This window comes from Petromyzon marinus, chromosome 31 (genome assembly GCF_048934315.1).
Source record: "Petromyzon marinus isolate PM22_M1 ecotype Great Lakes invasive population chromosome 31, UKy_Petmar_22M1.pri1.0, whole genome shotgun sequence".
Lineage (NCBI taxonomy): Eukaryota > Metazoa > Chordata > Hyperoartia > Petromyzontiformes > Petromyzontidae > Petromyzon > Petromyzon marinus.
The window spans coordinates 5,960,951-5,982,991 of record NC_133697.1 but is presented as its reverse complement, the minus strand read 5'-3'; the positions used below and the strand labels follow the sequence as shown (position 1 = coordinate 5,982,991).

General features: G+C 53.4%; 1 protein-coding gene across 1 annotated transcript in view; it reads left to right on the top strand.

The window, feature by feature from the left end:
- The first annotated feature begins 18,851 nt into the window (after positions 1-18,851).
- Positions 18,852-22,041, top strand: part of LOC116947710 (prospero homeobox protein 1-like) — a 60,411-nt gene continuing 57,221 nt past the window's right edge. Inside the window, exon 1 of the mRNA XM_076071037.1 lies at positions 18,852-19,058. The gene's annotated coding sequence lies outside the window, so the exon portion shown is untranslated. The remainder of the gene's footprint in view (positions 19,059-22,041) is intronic.

Genomic DNA, 22,041 nt, shown 5'->3' with positions numbered 1-22,041 from the left:
TGTGGCCCCCCTCCTCCCCCCTCGCATCATCTCAAGGCGGCGTGGCCCCTTTTGTCAGCGTCACGGCACGGCGTGCACGGGAGGGCCGCCTGTGCCACGGAGACTGATAATCTCCCGGGAGGAGAGGGCCATCAACGTCCTCTTGTCGTCGTGCCGTCGCGTGGGATGAAGTGAAGAACATCAAGACCCACACTTGTCCCGTTAGGAGACGCCTGCGTATTTGTATATATATTTATTGGTTTTAACAATGAGGAGCGAATGGCTGAATTATAGCGGCTGTAACAAAAGATTTGCCTTTTTGTTTTTACTTCGTTTCAATATACGGGGAGGTGGGGGAGGGCAAGACTGTGTTTTGTTAGCAGTTGCCTAGCCGAAGAAGTGATGAAAAATTGTAATAAAACCATTTTTGTTCGGCAATTTTAAACAAGATGGGTCAGGTGGTCCTTTGTGTGTCAGTGCGTGTGTGCGTGGTGCCATCCCCTTGTGTACCGTGCCGGCCTTCATATGTGCTCTCGAACAGCGCTTACTCCAAAAGGATGTTAAAGCTATATGGGGGATCTTTGTGTATGTGCGGAGCAGGAGTTTGGTGGTTCGTCCACTGCGCTACGAACCCAGCAACTCGAGTTCGATTCCCGCTCGCGTCCAATAACAGTGAGATCTAAATATTTTAACCAGTCCTGGGCCTCCCCTAGGTCGACTCAGCCTTGAATGAGTACCTGATACACTGGGGAGACAAAGGCGGTCGGAAGTGGTGTTGACCACCCATCCCCTATTTTTTTCGTGCGGGCCTTAATAGGTGCTCGCTAACAGTGCATGTCCAAAGAGTCTATCCAAAGGCTACACGAGAGATCTTTGTGTGAGAGTTAATGTCCATTTTTATAAAGTTAATGGTGATTATCACTCAGAGGCTTTGTGATGATTTCGCTTTGTGTAAAAATAGCTGAGCTCGCTGTGTGCACGAAGGCGTTCTTTTATGGTCTCACACAATGTCCGTGCGTTTGTTGTTGTTGGTCACATTATTTATATAGCCACCTGTACGCACAATTTTACTTAACTTAATATGAACGTAAGAACATGGAACGATAATAAATCATTATTACCATTGCTCTCAATTATGGACGTGTTTGACAATATGCCATTTTAATAGTACAGCAATACAATTATGTTATTTAAAAGGTGTCTCTTTCATACAACAGGTGGCCACCGAAAAAGTAAGGTCTGTAACTGAAAGAAAGCTACCACCGCTACCAACGACCATCAGCCGTGATAAATCCACTGCTGGATGAAGGCCTTCACAAGCCGCCGCCACCTCCTGCGATTCAACGGTCCGTCTCCTCCGCAGTGAAAGGACTCCACCAGGGCACGTCGTTCAGTCCTTTGGCTTCCACGCAATCCTCTAGTTCTTGGCCACTGGCCATCCAATCCTTCTCGAGAAGCGTCCTGGCCACAGCCCACTACCACCACCACCAACCACCAGAACTACCCAAGCGCAGCAGGGGATCACGTGGCTTAAAGGTTTGCTAAGTGGTGCAAAGGGTACTCCTTAAAAAGTGAAGTACAATTTGGTAACACAGCTGGCGTTTGCACATGTTGCAGCCCTTTCGCCAATCCACTGCTGAACAAAGGTCTTCATGGGGTGGGCGGAGGGAGGAATTGCTTGGCCATACTTCACCCTACTGGTCAGTGTGGCTTGGTCAAGGCAGGGAAAGGGTAGCATAGAGGGACAACACAACAATGGAGTTTGTTCCACACTGCCATCTGCCCACAACGTAGCACACAGCGCCTGTTTTCTATTCACCGCAGTGATCGCCAATCGACATCACTGTGCGGCTGCCGTTGTAGCATCAACATCAACAGTAGTGGTCAATCCACTGTTGAATGACGGGCTCCCGAAACCCGCGAGCAATCCTGCGATGTTGCAGTCCACCTTGCATCTGGTTTAACTGGCGCTGACCATTATTAAATATTACAGATTATACACCGACGAGATTGCACGCAAGTCAATAAAGCGTGGACACACACACAGATGGAGCCTGCTGGGCTACGATTTGCCTGTAAGAAGACAGTAGAGCAATTAGGTTGTTGACCTCGCTGCTGAGTTTCTAATTTTATCGGCATAATTGGTTAAATATACCCGATCAGGAACATCGTGAGAATGATCTTGAGTCTCGGTGACGCTGTCCGCCTTAAGAATTGGCAATTGGGATACACAACTTCGCGTTATAAACCCTGGTGACCTCAGTTTGAATCACGGCCGCGGTTAACATCAGGCCATCCTCTTCGTATGGCTCTCATCGATGTTGGGCAACAACTATGATTTTACATGAATGTGCCTGAGCCCCAGACGATTGCGTCTGAGCCGGGCGGTGAGTTCGACGTTGCACGCTCCGCGGTTCCGTTCTGGTTGGTGACCACTGTCTCCGCTCTCTCCGCACACTGAAATATTTGTGTTTTCTTATGAATTAAAAAAACATATTGTATTTATGACAATTCAACACCAGCCCGGTACAAAGCGCCGATCACCGAACGGGGGTGGGGGGGGGGGGGGGGGGCTGGGGGGTACAGAAATTCAGCGAACAGCAGCGCCCAAGTTAGACGCGACAGGGCCCCGTGAGGGGGTGAGAACTCGGCTCGCTGGGCTCGCTGCCGCACCCCAGGTGGGCGACCCCGAGCGGAGGACGTGAACGTTGATACGGGGTGGAGGGGTAAAGATAACTAGCGTGCTGCGGGGGGGACAGGGGGGAGGAGGGGAAGTGGGGGGTGGGGACCGAGAGGAGTGAGGGGGGGGGGGTTAAAGGGGGGGGGGGGAACGTAAAATAAAACACCGCAAATAAAAGAATAGACACACGTGACATGTGAACTTGTGGGTTAACTTCCCACAGAGCAGCACTCCACTCTGCCCGTTGCCGGCAGAGGGGCGGCAACACCCCACGTGCACCCCCCCCCGTGCACCCCCCCCCCGTGCACCCCCCCCCCGTGCACCCCCCCCCCCCCACGGGCACCCCCCCCCCCGTACCCCGTCCCCTCCACCCGACCTCTTCGCCCACGCACCTCTGTTTAGGCTCTGTAAGAATGGCGGACCATCTGGTCTCGAACTCACGTTCCCTGCCTTTAAGCACGTGGCTTAAATGCTCAGTTCCGGCCAGGGCTAGGAGGGTGCTATGCATGTGCGTGTGTTGTACTTATTTCGCACCGTGCATAGCCAACCGTGCTAATCGGAGGTGCGATGTCACTATTTTCACGAAGGGGAATTCATGGTCTTTCCAATCGGTCAATTGCCCGCAGAGTTTTTTTTTACGTTTAATTTGTTCATCATCGCACTCATTACATACAAAGCGCTTGCCACAAATGGACCACAATACCTTGCCGAGCATAAACCATCACGCGAACTCCGCTCATCCTCGCAGCGGCTTTTGCCGAGCCATCGCGCGCTTTCAGATGTGCTTCTGCGGCCGTCTGGAACGCTCTTCCTTCCGACATTGGAAGCCGCTAGAGCTATGCACTTTTAAATCATCATCTAGATTGAAAATCATTTCTTTAAAACTGCCTGTTGTGTTTAGTGTGTTGTCCTTACCCCGCACCGCCGATGAGCAAGGTTGGCTAACTACGGTGCGAAAGCAGCTCAACATTCAGTTCATAACATGACCATCACCAAGTATCGTCCATGGCATCTGCTGCCGCCATGGTTTGCGTGCGGATGCGGTTCAGGGGGTTGTGGCCCATGAAGCTTGGCTGAAGATCCAAGCCACAGGGATCATCTGCGTGGTCGGCTCGTACACGAGGAGGCGTTTGTTTGTGACTTCTTGTCAACTCCATTCGGCCTTCCAAGCATCACCAGGGGCTGAAGTCGCATTGTTTATCGCTAAGCGCGTGGGTCAATTAATGGCCCGCACCACTTCAAGCGACTCAACATTGTGCGGCGAGTGATAGTAGAACCCGGTCCTGCAGTCCCCACCTTTAACCTGCCGGTACTGACCAGTGCGGTGAAGTATGGTTAAACAAAAAAACATGTCCGACATGGCGTGAGGAGGCCTTCATCCAGCTGGGCACTCAGAGACAGAAAGAGGGGCACGTGCTTTCGGGAACACGATTCAGAGACGTAATATTTACTTGACTTACAAACAAAAATAGATTTCGCAAGGACGCATCACCTATTCGGGGATGATGCATAAGATCGGGATGTGCTCCTGGACGAGACCGGCGACGGAGCGGCAGCTAAAGGACAGCAGCGAGTTCCACCGCCGTCGAGAGGCTAGAGGCGACACGCATTGCGACACGATCACGACGAGACCGTTAGAGGTGGCGGGCAGCCTCGGCCGGCGGATTGAACCACCACCACGGCTGCTGCTGATGATGATGATTGTTGACGATGCCGAATGACACCGAGACGGACGTCTCGTCATTGACACCGGCGTCCCGCATGGCCCTCCTCGATGAAGTGCCCCCCCCCGTGAAGGCCAGCGGGTGGAGCGTGCGAGCAATCGGAGGGGGGGGGGGGTTTAAGAGTGTATGGGGGGATGGGGAACAGAAGAATAACTGATTAGGACATTAGCGAGCGGCGAGGGTGAGCTTGGCGGTGGGGCGAGCGAGCGGGAGACTAATGCTGCCCATCAATACAAGAGCACCCAGATTGCCTCGAACGACTGCTGGGGCAAGTGCTGGCACATGTGAATGCCGGCACGGCATACGAGGGAGGGGGTGGGTGGCCAACAGCACGCGCGACGATGTTTACACACCTAATCAGGGAGTAATTTGAGGATGTCTACCTAGGGGAGGCCCAGGACCGGTTCAGATAATCGTCACCGGTGTTGGCTGTGAGCTGGAATCTAACTCGTGCCCGGCCGGGTTCGTAGCGCAAGCGCGCTCCCCACTTTGCCACACACAGACAAAGACCCCCCCACCCCCCCTATCACGCTGTTGGGGCAAGTGTTGTTATCGAGCAGCTATGAAGGCCGGCACGGCACACGAGGGGGTGGGTGGCCAGCACCAGGTACTCATTTGAGGCTGCGCCACATACACACACACGCTTGTCAGCCAATCCCACCGTTCTACGTTTTATTTTGTTTCGTATTTACACTCCTATCTTGTGTTTCCATTGTTTGTTGTTAGAACGCTCTGACCTGCCCCTCCTGGACATATGCGAAGAAGAGCTTTACAGCTCATCTGATTCCTCCTGCAGTATAAATACACATTCTGATCATCCACACGCACAATACGAGTGGGGTCACGTGTGTGTCAAGCATCAGTAAATATCGCACAACAGTGAGGCACGCAAGATTAGTAAAATCAAAGCGATTTCCTCCTCAAATGAGCAATGAGACGGGGCTACATCCTCCGGTTTACAGCCCGAAGCGAGCGGTGGAATTTCCACGTTCCTATGGCGATAGGTGATTCTATCTATAGGCTAACCACTGTTGTTGGCTTCCCCCACAGAAGTGGTGGTCGTTTTATCCACCCCGTTGGGATGATGAGTCAACCTGCAACCGGGATTTGAACTCGCAACCTTCCTCATGGGAAACCGCTCGCTATCCCATGCTTGAGGCGCTTGACCGTTTCGCAACCCGAGATACACTTTACATCATCATCAACATCTTAAACAGCAGGGGCAACCGTTCTGCTGGTTGCAATTATCATCATCAGCAGCGGCACGTCGACATTTCACACGATCCTTGCGATGTAGAGGCGCAATAGCGGGTGGAGCGGTAGCGCATCGCACCTCCGATTAGCGCGGTTGGCTACGTACGGTGCCGAAAGAAGTTCTACAGACACACACCGTGGGTAATATTCACGATGCCATCGTGAACACTTAGTAAACCTACAGACGACTCTCATCTATGAGAATAGGTTTCCACCTTCTTTCTGGCAACAAATGACTCTCATCTAATGCTTGGCAGACCCGTGTGAGCCGAGCTATCGCCACCGCTTCGACACCGCGTCTACATCGCAAACGTGCACATTGACAACGACGACGACAACAACAACATATAACAACATATAACCAGAGCCGGGCGTTGGTGCCCACGTTGCACGTGGCTGCTGCCCGTGACCCATCACTGTTGAGGCAGCGGCGGGGGTTGGAGGGTCACCACCGCACAGATGTTGTGGTGAAACTCCCTTCCCGTGGGGGTCGAGGAGGAGCCATACCCTGGCTGGGCCAGGGAAATGGGGTACAGCAAACAATGTGGACTCCACACGTTCCGTCTGTATGGGATACAGCGTTGCCCCCTCGGCACGCGTGGGATTTCTCCAGGTGCTCCGGTTTCCACCCACACGTAAACACTAATTAATTGGCCGATAACACATTCATATATATGTAGAGGACGGCAGAGCTTGGTGTGTGTGTGTGTGGTGGGGGATTTGCCGTCGGCTCACTGCGTGACTGCTGCCTTTTTCAACCCTGTCTGTGGGTCCTCACGTCTCTTCTCCCGAGTCGATCCGTCTCGTCGAGAGCGAGCGACTGCTGTGCGGCGGCGCCGCGTTCGAAGTTGAAATCGTAAACGAACAAACAAACAAAAAAACCGCAATTGTCGAAGGATGAAAAGTGTGCAGATGAAGCACGGGAGACGCTGCACCGCGCTCTGGATTACGCCGGTGGGACGTTCAGAGGAGCGACGCGTGGATCGGGGAGCAAACGGACACCGTGCGGCGTACAGCGACGCAATTACCCGCGATCCACAAATGCGAAGGAGGCATCACAGCGATGGGACTGACGCGGCGCTTATCTGTGGGCTTGGCCACCGCCCGAATGTGAAATCGCGGCTGTTTGCTGTCCCATCGACATCAGAAGCCGTACGCCGGGAAGAAGCAGAAGCAGAAGAAGAAGAAGAAGCGGGGAGAAAAACGCGAGTTCGAGTCGTCACGTCGAGTGGGGATCGATAGTGTCGTGATGAGCGCGCTGCGCTACGAACTCACCCACCCGAGTTCGATTCCCGCTCACGGCCAACACCAGTGACGATTATTCGAACCGGTTTTATAGGCTTCCCCATATAGGTCGACACAACCTCAAATGAGTACCCGGTGCGGTGTGTGAACATCGCCACGAAGGGAGACAAAAGCGGTCGGGCGTGGTGCTGGCCACCCAACCTCCGTGTGCCGTGCCGGCCTTCACAGGTGCTACTCGCTAACAGCACCTGCCCCGACCGTATGTTAAGGCTACACGGGGGATCATTGCCTTTGTTTTCTCTTCGAGACGAAAAAGTGTCGTTTTAAAATAGAACACACTTCATTATATTCGATGCCAGGCAAACGAAGACGTGAGTTTAAACCCACCCTGAGCTTTGTTTAAAGCAAGCAGTTACCAAAATAGTTGACCGCCTTTGCATTTTGAACATGATTACATTACAAGCACACCGTTTGGCCTCTTTACAGACGATTGAGACGAGTGCGAGCACCTATTAAGGCCGGCCACGGCACACGAGGGGTGGTGTGGCCAGGAACGACAGCTGGCCGCCTTCGTCTTCCTTTTGCTGATCTTTGATACGAAGCAATTGGTACTCGTTTGAGGCGGGGGGTGGCCAATCCCACGCCCGACTGCCTTTGTCTCCCCGGTGCTCATGGTTATATTCCGCACGAGGTAGTGATTTGAGGCCGAGTTGACCTAAGGGAGACCCAGTACTGGTTCAGATAATCGTCACCAGTGTTGGCCGTGAGCTTGAATATAACTAAGGTCGCCGGATTCGTAGCGCAGCGCGCTAACCGCTGCACCACCACTCCCCACCCATACACTCATACAAAGATCTTCCGTATCGCCATAACACACTGTTGGGGCACGTGCCATTAGCGAGCACCTATGAAGGCCGGCACGGCACGCGAGGGGGTGGGTGGCCAACACCACGCCCGGCCGCCTTTGTCTCCCCAGTAGCGATGTTTGCACACCGCACCAAGTACTCATTTGAGGCTGAGTCGACCTAAGGGAGACCCAGGACGGGTTCAGATAATCGTCACTGGTGTTGGCCGTGAGCGGGAATCGAACTCGGGTCGCCGGGTTCGTAGCGCAGCGCGCTAAACGCTACACTACCGATCCCCACTCACACACAGATACACACTCACTCAGACGATACTCACACACACTCACTCACTCAGACGACACTCACACACTCACTCAGACGACACACTCACTCACTCAGACGACACTCACTCACTCACTCAGACGACACTCACTCACTCAGACGACACTCACTCACTCAGACGACACTCACACACTCATTCACTCAGACGACACTCACACACTCACTCACTCAGACGACACTCACACTCACTCACTCAGACGACACTCACACTCACTCACTCAGACGACACTCACACTCACTCACTCAGACGACACTCACACACTCACTCACTCAGACGACACTCACACTCACTCACTCAGACGACACTCACTCACTCACTCAGACGACACTCACACACTCACTCAGACGACACTCACACACTCAGACGACACTCACTCACTCAGACGACACTCACTCAGACGACACTCACACACTCACGACACTCACACACTCACTCACTAAGACGACACTCACACACTCACTCAGACGACACTCACACACTCACTCACTCAGACGACACTCACACACTCACTCACTCAGACGACACTCACTCACTCACTCAGACGACACTCACTCAGACGACACTCACTCACTCACTCAGACGACACACACTCACTCACTCAGACGACACTCACTCACTCACTCAGACGACACTCACACTCACTCACTCACTCAGACGACACTCACTCACTCAGACGACACTCACACACTCACTCACTCAGACGACACTCACTCACTCAGACGACACTCACTCACTCAGACGACACTCACACACTCACTCACTCAGACGACACTCACACACTCACTCAGACGACACTCACACACTCACTCAGACGACACTCACACACTCACTCAGACGACACTCACACACACACTCACTCAGACGACACTCACACACTCACTCACTAAGACGACACTCACTCACTCACTCAGACGACACTCACACACTCACTCACTCAGACGACACTCACACACTCACTCAGACGACACTCACACACTCACTCAGACGACACTCACACACTCACTCAGACGACACTCACACACACACTCACTCAGACGACACTCACACACTCACTCACTAAGACGACACTCACTCACTCACTCAGACGACACTCACACACTCACTCACTCAGACGACACTCACACACTCACTCAGACGACACTCACTCACTCACTCAGACGACACACACACTCACACACTCAGACGACACTCACACACTCACTCAGACGACACTCACACACTCACTCACTCAGACGACACTCACACATTCACTCAGACGACACTCACACTCACTCAATCAGACGACACTCACACACTCACTCAGACGACACTCACACACTCACGACACTCACGCACTCACCCACTCAGACGACACACTCACTCACTCAGACAACACTCACACATTCACTCAGACGACACTCACTCACTCACTCAGACGACACTCACACACTCACTCACTCAGACGACACTCACACACTCACTCACTCAGACGACACTCACACACTCACTCACTCAGACGACACACACTCACTCAGACGACACTCACACACTCACTCAGACGACACTCACACACTCACTCAGACGACACTCACTCACTCAGACGACACTCACACACTCACTCACTCAGACGACACTCACACACTCACGACACTCACTCACTCAGACGACACTCACACACTCACTCACTCAGACGACACACACACACTCACTCAGACGACACTCACACACTCACGACACTCACGCACTCACCCACTCAGACGACACACACACTCACTCACTCAGACAACACTCACACATTCACTCAGACGACACTCACTCACCCACTCAGACGACACATACACTCACTCACTCAGACGACACTCACACACTCACTCACTCAGACGACACACACACACTCACTCAGACGACACTCACACACTCACTCAGACGACACTCACACACTCGCTCACTCAGACGACACTCACACACTCACTCAGACGACACTCACACACTCACTCAGACGACACACACTCACACACTCACTCAGACGACACTCACTCACTCACTCAGACGACACTCACTCACACACTCACTCAGACGACACTCACACACTCACTCAGACGACACTCACACACTCAGACGACACTCACACACTCACTCACTCAGACGACACTCACACACTCACGACACTCACTCACTCAGACGACACACACACTCACTCACTCAGACGACACTCACTCAGACGACACTCACGACACTCACTCAGACGACACTCACACACTCACTCAGACGACACTCACTCACTCACTCAGACGACACTCACACACTCACTCAGACGACACTCACACACTCACTCAGACGACACTCACGACACTCACTCAGACGACACTCACACACTCACTCACTCAGACGACACACACACTCACTCACTCAGACGACACTCACTCAGACGACACTCACACACTCACTCACTCAGACGACACTCACACACTCACTCAGACGACACACACACTCACTCACTCACTCAGACGACACTCACACACTCACTCACTCAGACGACACTCACACACTCACTCAGACGACACTCACACACTCACGACACTCACACACTCACCCACTCAGACGACACACACACACTCACTCAGACGACACTCACACACTCACTCAGACGACACTCACACACTCACTCAGACGACACTCACACACTCACTCAGACGACACACACTCGCTCACTCAGACGACACTCACACACTCACTCAGACGACACTCACACACTCACTCAGACGACACACACTCACACACTCACTCAGACGACACTCACTCACTCACTCAGACGACACTCACTCACACACTCACTCAGACGACACTCACACACTCACTCAGACGACACTCACACACTCAGACGACACTCACACACTCACTCACTCAGACGACACTCACACACTCACGACACTCACTCACTCAGACGACACACACTCACTCACTCAGACGACACACACACTCACTCACTCAGACGACACTCACTCAGACGACACTCACGACACTCACTCAGACGACACTCACACACTCACTCAGACGACACTCACTCACTCACTCAGACGACACTCACACACTCACTCAGACGACACTCACACACTCACTCAGACGACACTCACGACACTCACTCAGACGACACTCACACACTCACTCACTCAGACGACACACACACTCACTCACTCAGACGACACTCACTCAGACGACACTCACACACTCACTCACTCAGACGACACTCACACACTCACTCAGACGACACACACACTCACTCACTCAGACGACACTCACACACTCACTCACTCAGACGACACTCACACACTCACTCAGACGACACTCACACACTCACGACACTCACACACTCACCCACTCAGACGACACATACACTCACTCACTCAGACGACACTCACACACTCACTCACTCAGACGACACACACACACTCACTCAGACGACACTCACACACTCACTCAGACGACACTCACACACTCACTCAGACGACACTCACACACTCACTCAGACGACACACACTCGCTCACTCAGACGACACTCACACACTCACTCAGACGACACTCACACACTCACTCAGACGACACACACTCACACACTCACTCAGACGACACTCACTCACTCACTCAGACGACACTCACTCACACACTCACTCAGACGACACTCACACACTCACTCAGACGACACTCACACACTCAGACGACACTCACACACTCACTCACTCAGACGACACTCACACACTCACGACACTCACTCACTCAGACGACACACACTCACTCACTCAGACGACACACACACTCACTCACTCAGACGACACTCACTCAGACGACACTCACGACACTCACTCAGACGACACTCACACACTCACTCACTCAGACGACACACACACACTCACTCACTCAGACGACACTCACACACTCACTCAGACGACACTCACACACTCACTCAGACGACACTCACGACACTCACTCAGACGACACTCACACACTCACTCAGACGACACTCACACACTCACTCAGACGACACTCACTCACTCAGACGACACTCACTCACTCACTCAGACGACACTCACACACTCACTCAGACGACACTCACACACTCACTCAGACGACACTCACTCACTCAGACGACACTCACACACTCACTCAGACGACACTCACTCAGACGACACTCACTCAGACGACACTCACACACTCACTCAGACGACACTCACACACTCACTCAGACGACACTCACGACACTCACTCAGACGACACTCACACACTCACTCAGACGACACTCACACACTCACTCAGACGACACTCACTCACTCAGACGACACTCACTCACTCACTCAGACGACACTCACACACTCACTCAGACGACACTCACACACTCACTCAGACGACACTCACACACTCACTCAGACGACACTCACACACTCACACACTCAGACGACACTCACACACTCACTCAGACGACACTCACACACTCAGACGACACTCACACACTCACTCAGACGACACTCACACACTCACTCAGACGACACTCACTCACTCAGACGACACTCACTCACTCAGACGACACTCACACGCCGCTCTGTTGTGCGACGCTTGACCTTAATCTCGCGTAATGAGGGTGACATGAACGTGTCGCCGTGACTGTCCTCGACGAACCCTCAACGCGTATCGCACTGTGCGCGTGACGCCTTCACCGGCGGGCGGGGGACGGCACACCGATCCCTCCACTCTTCTCACCTCGTCGCAACCCTTGCCTAACGAGGTGTACACCTCTCTACCCAAGAGAGTAATCTCACAAGCTGTGGACATAGCTGGCGGTGTGCATCGTTGTAAGTTGTATTCAAGCCGGCGAAGACGGAACAGGCCGTGGCTCTCAGGACAGGGGACGTGTTTGCGGATTGTAAACCGCGCGTCGACGTTTCGCTCCACGTGTCGGGAGCTTCTTCAAGAAGCCACTTCAAGAAGAACTCAACTCAGTTCCTGAAGACGAAGAAGAAGAAGAAGCTGTAGTAGAAGAAGACAAAGAAGCTCCCAGCAAGTGGCGCGAAACGTGGGGCACGGCGCGTTCGCGGCACGGGTTCGCTGTGCAGTGCGCTTACCCGCTGCGCCACCGCTCCTCCAAGTTACCTAGCGCGGGGTTTCATTTAACCGGCGACCGCCAAGAGCCGGGGAGCCGAAGCCTCGACTTAAACGGCGAGCGAGCGGTGATTAAACAAAGCACAGCGAACAGCAGCGGCAATTTTCAGGGCATTACGCGCGCGCTGAATGTCCTCCTCGGCGCTTCGCGTGGGAAGTTGAGATCCAGCTGTACCACGCCATTGCTATTAAGAGCGTCTCGCCCAATTAATTACCCTGACAACCCATTGATAACCCGTAATTAGAGCTATTAGCATGCTGGTGCAGGTTAGGCAAACAGGCCCGAGGAGTGGCGGGTCACCCCAGGGTGGCTCGGTTCCTATCATCGTGATGATCAGCCGTGGTCTATCCACTGCTGGATGAAAGCCTCATCCTCCTCCTCCTCCTGCCCTTTCCCCTCCTCGCACCCTACGTCTCTCTCGCTGCCGCCTTAACCCCCCAAGCCTGTTGCGCGCTCTCTCTCTCTCTCCCCCACCATTCTCGCGATGCAACAATCAATCCGTCCAGATCCCGCTGCATACGAGCTGATTCCATGGCTCCATCTCCGCGCTCGGAGGGCTCTCGAGTGGGTTACCTGCTGCCGTTAGTCGCGAGGTTAACAGACTTCCGATTAGCGGGTGGTTGGCTGCTTCGTTCGGCGCGAGAGAAGTTCTTACACACAGCGTGCACACACACACACGGACCATCGGCTACCGTCCCTCTCGGCGACGTGCGTTGTTCCTGCCCGTCACTACGACGACTCGAATTTTGAGTATGGGGCCGTCCATAAATGACGTCACGCGATTTTGGACGATTTTTCACACCCCCCCCCCCTCGTCACACGTCGTCACAAAAAGTCAGACCCCCCCCCCTCAAATATGACATCACAAAGTTCTGCCCCTCCCCCAAAAAAAAGTAAAACATGCTTCAAATTGAATGTGGCGCTGCACACTGATGTTGTAGGAGAAACACTTATTAAAAAGTCTATTTAATTAAGTAGAACGTGTTGTCTATATTTATTTAAAGTTGCGCATTTTGATGTGACGTCACATTTCTCAACTACCCCCCCCACCCCTCTCGTCACACATCGTCACAAATATCTGACCACCCCCCCCCCTAGGGGCGTGACGTCATTTATGGACGGCCCGTATGCTCTTGAATCCACGTGGCCGTTCTTTCCGTCTCTCAGCAGCGTGCGCCTCCCCTCGCTACCTTGCGCCCTTCTCAGTTTGCGTTCCAACTTTCTTCGTCAAAAGTCGCGACGTTTCTAATCCATCTGTCACAGCAGATAGTGCGCACCCGTTAAACACCTTGTGTTGAACGTCTTTCGCACCGTGCGTAGCCAACCGTGATAATCGGAGGTGCGGGGAAAGGGCAACAAACCAAACACGGCAAGCAGTTTTAAAGAAATTAGTTTTCTATCTAGGTGACATAAAAGTGCATAGCTCCTAGTGGCGTCCTAATATCGGACGGAAGAGCGTTCCAGACGGCCGCAGAAGCGCATCCGAAAGCGCGCGATGTGGCAAGCGTCTTTGTTCGATAGCTATTTAGGCCACGTCGCTACCTTTCCATTATGAAGTTCCGTTTTTAACCCCCCCCCCCCAGCCCCTCCCTCCCCCAAAAGCCCTAAATCACCTTCAGTCCACGGCCGAATAAAAAAATCACAACACCACGAGCATAACTGAGAGTCACAAAGAGGAATACTGCGCGTCGATTGGCTAACACACGCACGCAGGTCCAAGGGCACTCTTCAAACGTCAGGAACGTAAGTGGCGCTTGGGTCGACAGGACACGTCGCTCAAAAGGGGATGGGATTATGACCTCCGGTCGAGCACCCCGATGACTGCCAAGAAATGGAGCAGCGTTCCCGGAGGGCCACCGACCAGGAGATGGCGCCACCATTGTCGGGGCCGTGGGCGGGTGCTGATCGCCCAGACTGGACCCCCCCCCCCCCCCCCGAATGGAACATCTTGGCCGGTTAGAAACATTTAGGCTGGCCTGCCTACGATCCACTCTGGGTTTTACCAGGCTGGATTGTGTGAGGAGCTCACAAATCCTTGAAAGATCTGGGCAAAGTCCTACTGGGGAGCTCCTTCAGTCAGGGAAGGATGCGTTGGCTGGGTCATGTAGCCCGCATGCCCAGCCACCGCATGCCTAAACAGCTTTTGTTCGGCCGGATAGAGGCGGCTAAACGGGCGCGGCACAGGCAAGAGAAGAGATGGAATGATGTGGTGCAGGAGGACGTGGAGCTGAGTGGACTTGCCGATGACTGGTACCAGCGGTCTCTGTGGAGGAGGTTCGTGAAGGACGCTACTGGGCAGTCGGAGGCAGTCGCCCTCCAGCAACAATGGAGGACAGAGGAGCGACGCTCACAACAACGAGCGGAGCGCCTGGTGGCTAAAGCACAGCAAGTTGGCACAGTAGGGGGCACAGGTGGTGCATCGGCCACTCATCTCAGTCAAATCGACCCGTGGCACCTACTGGCTCTGCCCCGTGACCTCCTGCCAAAGGGCGTCCGACACTTCACGTGGTAGCCTCAACGTGCACACAGCCTGGCACAAGCGCCGTGGTGACGTCAGCGCCACTACGTGGCGAATGGCGCTTGTTGTCGTTGCCCATCCTGCACGTCTCGTGATAATAAAGATTCTTCACGGCTCATCGGATTCCTCCAGTCCAAGTAACAATTCTGATAATATTCCTGTATCGCCGAACCGTGCGAAATCGTGGCGTGCGACGCGAGAGGCCCCTCCATCCAGCAGTCGATTGAGCATTGCCGTGCTGCTGTGGATAGGTATTTTGAATTCCGCGCGGTGGACGAACTTGCGGCCCTCCGCCGCTCGCCCGCCTCCTCCTGTCCATCTGCACTTGGGCTAGAGAGCGATCTGAATTCGCCGCGTAACGATGCGTCAATTCGAGGTAGATTTCTGACAGCCACGCCTTTTGCGACGGTCGCCTCGTTCCCGCTGCACGCGGATTGTCCTCGCCAGCCGTGGGCGCTGCGGCCGATGCCATTCACCGAGCAGAACTTACGAGACGGACGCTAGGGGACCGTCTATAAATGACGTCACGCACCTTGGGGGGGGGGGGGGGGGTCAGACATTTGTGACGATGTGTGACGATGGGGGGGTAGGGGATCGGGGGGGATTTGTGAAATGTGACGTCACAGCAAAATGCGCAACTTTAAATAAATATAGACAACACGTTCTACTTAATTAAATAGACTTTTTAATAAATGTTACATCAGTGTGGGGGGGGGGGGGCAGAACTTTGTGACGTCATATTTGAGGGGGGGGGGTCTGACTTTTTGTGACGCCGTGTGACGAGGTGGGGGGGGGGGGGTCAAAAATCGTCTAAAATCGCGTGACGTCATTTATGGACGGCCCCTTACAACAATCGAGCCTCGAGTGGAAAGGAATCGGCTTTTGAATGTTACGCCAATTTTTGTCAACTATTTGATTCGCTGGGCGGGGGACAGGGTGGGAGGGGGGGGTTATAAACCTAAGTTATAATAAACATTACACAATCGATATTATAATCGCCTAGAACCAAATATAACCAGGCATACCCCCAGAGCTTGGAAGCTAAGCAGGTTTGAGCCTACGTCTGTCTGAACGATCGGCCACCATGTATGGCATGCAATGCATATAATACAATGTATACATTGCATACATTTTATGCCATGTATAGTGCACACGGTATACATTGTATACCGTCTATGCTCCTCCAGCCTTCACCAAACCCGCACTGCCCAGCGTGGTGAAGTATTATAAAAAAGGACCCCATCCGCCGCCCTCCCCCCGCCCCCCCCACTACGACCCGCACTCCGTGGGGGGGGGGCCCTCATCCAGCAGTGGATTGACAGAAGGTACCGGGGCTGTTCGCTAGACACGGACGGCGTCGCCCCTCGTGCTTTGCCGAATTCGGGGGTGTATGAAGACGCTCTGGAAAGCAAGACGCGTCTCAAACGCGTGCCTCCCGGTGTCGATAAAGATATACAACAAATGTGGTATCTCTCTCACATACCGAATAATAATTATAAGACGCACTCAACACGTAACTTTAAAACACGGGGTGGAGGTGGGGGGGACAGCGCGTCTCGTAATCCGGTGAATACGGCATTGTCATTGTGTTCATTCCTCATGCCATCATTTACCGGGGGGGGGGGGGGGGGGTGGGTATTGATAAATATTTTCCGCAGCTCAGCCCGGGACAGCTGCGGGGTTTTACAATTAATGCCCCTTATGATGATGTTTACAAAGTGGACACGCTGAGACGGCAGGGCTAGGCTTCACGGGGGGGGGGGGGGGGGGGGGTTCGTGGGGGTCTGGGAGAGACTGCGTGAGGCGAGATATGATGGTGCTTAGGATGATAAGTGGAATAAACCCGAGGAAGCAGCGGCAAGAGATGTAACTAATGAGGACATTAAAAAGCCATTAGGGTGTAAAGGAGATTCCTTCATAGCAAGCGGCGCTGAGCAGTCAACGGCTGCCAAGGAAGAAGGGCAACAGAGGCACGTGGCGGATGCAGTGTCTTCATTGGAGACGTCAGGGCTCGGGGTCGAACTTGGCTCCACACACCGAGACACGCGTGTACAGTACGCGTGTGTTTGTGCGTGTGTCCGTAACGGCCTTCAATCGGTGCTCGTTGACTCGCTCCTGGAGTCTGTTAAGGCCATACGGGGGATTTTCGTCTTTGTGTCTGTGCGTGCGTGTCTATTAAGGGGATCCTTGTCTTGTCTGTGCCTGCGAGGCTGCGTTGGCTGGCTCATGCAGCCCTCATGCCCAGCCACCGCATGCCCAAGCAGCTTCTGCTTAGCCTGATAAAGGGGGCTAAACGGGCGCAGCGGGAGAAGAGATGGGCCGATGCGGTTCGGGAGGATTCAAAGCTGATCGGACTTGCTGGTGCCAGTGGTGACAAGACTGGCCTCTGTGGAGCAGCCTCGTGAAGGACGCTACTTGAGCAGTGGGAGGTAGTTGCCCTCCATTAGCAGCGGAGGGCGGAGGAGCGATTGCTCACAACAACGAGCGGAACGCCGGGCGAAATAAAACGCAGCAGGTTGGCACAGCGGGGAGCACAGGTGGTGCATCTGCCAGTCAACTCAGTCGGTCAACCCATGGCAGTCTGGCTCTGTCCCGTGACCTCCTGCCAGCAGCGAGCCTTCGAAACTTAACGTGGCCTCAAGGTGCACCTAGCCTGGCACAAGCGTCGCAGTGCACGGCGGCTGCTGTTCCGTGGGCATGCGACGAGGCAGAGGTCTGCGCGCTGCGCAACGAACCCCAAGGATCCAAGTTCAAATCCCGGACACGGCCATCATCAGTTGGCGAGCCGTATCCGAGCCCATAATTCGGTGCCACCTTCCCGGTCGACTCACCACCCCCACCCCCCCCACGACAATGAGCACCGGGGAGACAAAAGCGGTTGGGTGTCGACGTCTCTCATAACCCAACTCCCCCGAAATAAGGACACCTGTCCCGAGCATTCGCACAGGGACAGGTAACGCCTCGATTCTATAAGAGGCTTCGGTGTCAGCTGAAGAACCGTCACCTTAAGCTTCTTTCCTCGAGAGAGAGGGAGGGAGACGCGAGGGGAGAGAGTGGCGGCGTGGGAGGGTGGAACTGGCCTAACTGGAATGGTGGGGTTTTGATAACTCGTCCGTGGCTTGATAATATACACACACACACATGACATCTGTTCCGTACGGCAGGTGTCTCGCGGCCCGCTCATTATTGCTATTGTGAGTGTCTTGTGTGTACTTGGTAATTAATAGCTCCCCCCCCCACACACCCCCAGCACTTATGAGCAGAACCCTCTTAACAAGGCGTCCCGGGACGACGCAACGGCGGCTGGCGAGGGTGAATGACACGGAGCGGAACTCACGGGTAGGGAAACACAAACGAAAAAAATACATTTCAAAACACGTTCGTCAATAATACAAGTTATTTTTGTTAGATCGCGTAAATATATAAATGTTGTGTCGTTAAAACCCGCCACCGCCCGACACAGCCAACTAGTAAGGGTTGTCACGTAAGCAGAACGTGCCAGGTTTTAACGACGAAATATTTTTACGCGATCTCACCCTCCAAGAAAAAAAACTCTTATGGATGATATTGGTCGCGAAAGCCTCCGTGTTCAACGTTCGTCCAATAACGCCGCGTGTTGGCCTTCAGAGAAGAAGAGACACGTGAATGGGTGACGTTTCGGGCAGTGAGCGCGGCAAGTGTGTAGATTAAATGAATCGGCGTGCTGAGCCGAGCGTGACGTTGGGCGCTCTTGTGTGTAAACACGGCGATAGGAATCAGTGCGGGGTAATCGCGGCGCTTCTGTGTTTGTGTGTGTCTGTGTGTTCGGCGCTTTGATGAGTTCCTCGACCGCGCGGGTCGTTGGAGTTAAGTGACCAACGCGTTACGCTCACGAATTATTTGGCTTTGGTCATTCTCCTCCTCGAAGAGGACAACAAGTCAAACACCCCCCCCCCCCTTCACAGACACTCACACACAGACACACACAGACAAAGATCCCCCGTATAGCCTTAACAGACTTGTTGGGCAAGTGCTGTTCGCGAGCACCTATGAAGGCCTGCACGGCACACGAGGGGGTCGGTGTCCACGCCCGACCGCCTTTGTCTCCCTAATGGAGATGTTCACACACCGCACCAGGTATTCATTTGAAGCTGAGTTGATCGGGGGGGGGGGGAAGGAGGGTGGCAGGAACCGATTCAGATAATTGTCACTGGTGCTGGCCGTGAGCAGGAATTGAACTAGGGTCGCCGGGTTCGTAGCGCAGCGCGCAAATCACTACACTACCGCTCCTCCTCTAAGACAGCGGTAGAAACCATCAACCGCATCGGGATGTCAATGCCAGGGCCAACGCGCAGATCTCCCTCGTCAGTGGGGCAATTAAAGACAAGCCACAGAGTGGCGTGATTGTGGCCATGCAACACAAACTACGGACCGACAGAGTAAACCCATAGAGATACGTATAGCTGCACAGAGACTCCTAGAGTAGCATGTACACATAGAGACTCGTAGACATATATAAAGACGGAGAGTGATCGTCACCTTAAAGACACAAGCCACAGGAGTGCGATCGTGGCCATCAAACACAAACTACTGACCATATGTTTTTGGGTCTTTCGGGAAAAAGTCACGTAGATAGGTTCAAAGAAAATAAAAACAACTACGGCGTTTCGATCGCAACACAAGCGGTGGAAACGTCGTATTTGTTGTTATTTTACTTTTAACCTATCTACGTGACTTTACCGAAAGACCCAAAGAATATTAATTCCTGCAGTCACGAAAGCTTTAAGTCAAGATTTTACGGACCACATCGTAAACTCATGGAGAAAACGTTGAGCTACGCAGAGCCAAATAGAGATACATAGACACATAGAGACTCGTAGAGATACATAGAGGGACACAGATTGTATATCTATACACCTTGAAAACGGGCCACAGTTGTTGCGATCGTGACTATGCAACCCGGACTATGGACCGATGGAGTAAACCCAGCGCCGTCTGCGCTCCTCCAACGGAGGAAGAGGAACAGCAAAACGACACGAAGTCTATCTCTCTCTCTCTCCTGAAGCCATCTCTCCGTGCCTCGCAGGGGTTCAAACTGCTCATTTATCTCCCAGGACACGTTGCTGCCATAAACAAGTAAGAGACTAACAGAATGGAATGCGGTGACATTGCGTTGGCAGTGGTGAACTAGACACAAACAGCGGCAACGACAACAACAACAACAACGTCGCTCAACACACCCGGCAATTACACTGCGTGGCTTTAAAAGGAAAACGGCGTCACGATAAGCGACGTTCCACGTAATGGGCCTGCTTCGCAGCACATACTTTACGCCACGTACGGCGCGAAAGAAGTTCGGCGCACAAGCATGCGGAGGCGGCATACGCAGTTCGCGCTCTATAACGACGGATTTGTTTCGCTCTGCGTGCTGCCGCTGTTGTCTCGCCAGGCAGCTGAGCAGTAGCCCCTGTCACGGCCTGTTGGTGTGCGCGTGGCCATCGCTCATCCAGGCGTTATCCAGGCTCAACCCCCCTCCCCCCCCTCCCTCCCCGCCTGCTTAGCTTGCGATATGCGGGGAAGCCTGGTAAGTTGGTCATAGGCAATGGGCTCTTTGCTTAATCTGTAACCTGGTCGTCATACTCAACATCCGTCTTATCGATCCGTTTCATCTGTACGTTATGTGGGAGGCAGGGATAGTGCAGTGGTAACATTCGCGCCTCACAGCATGAAGCCCCTGGGTTTGATTTCATTTCTCCGTGTAGTTCGTGTGTTCTCCTCCTGTTGTGAGCGTGTTTCCTCTGGAAGTTCTCCGGTATGCTCCCGCAGCTCAACAAACACGCAAACAACGCGTGTGATATTTTCCAAACATTACTAATGCTGAGACACTGCCGGGAGCTTGCTCAATTGGGATTATGCTCAAAGCAGCAGCAGCAGCATCACCTCCTTCTGCGACAAACGTGGCAGGACCCGCCTGAAAACGATCCACGAGGCTTTTCTGGGTAAACAAACGTAATAACACATAATAGTGATATCGATACGTATGTACTGTAGGTATATGTTCTTAACCATCTAATTGGGGGCGCCAAGGTGGCAAGATGTGAACTACCTCGCCTGGTAAACATGGAGGTCGTGGGTTCAATCTCCGACGCTGACGCCTGTATATTTTGAGTTTACATGTCTCTTTGCCTAAAGGTAAAGTGGATTTTTCTCCGGGTCCTCTGGTTTTTCTCCCCTCCACATTTAGAATCAACATCACGCGTTTCGACTATTTGGCCGCGATAAATTGCCACACGACGATAAGGCGCTTTCGTTGATCTATCCATTTGCGATAGCCAGGGTCGCT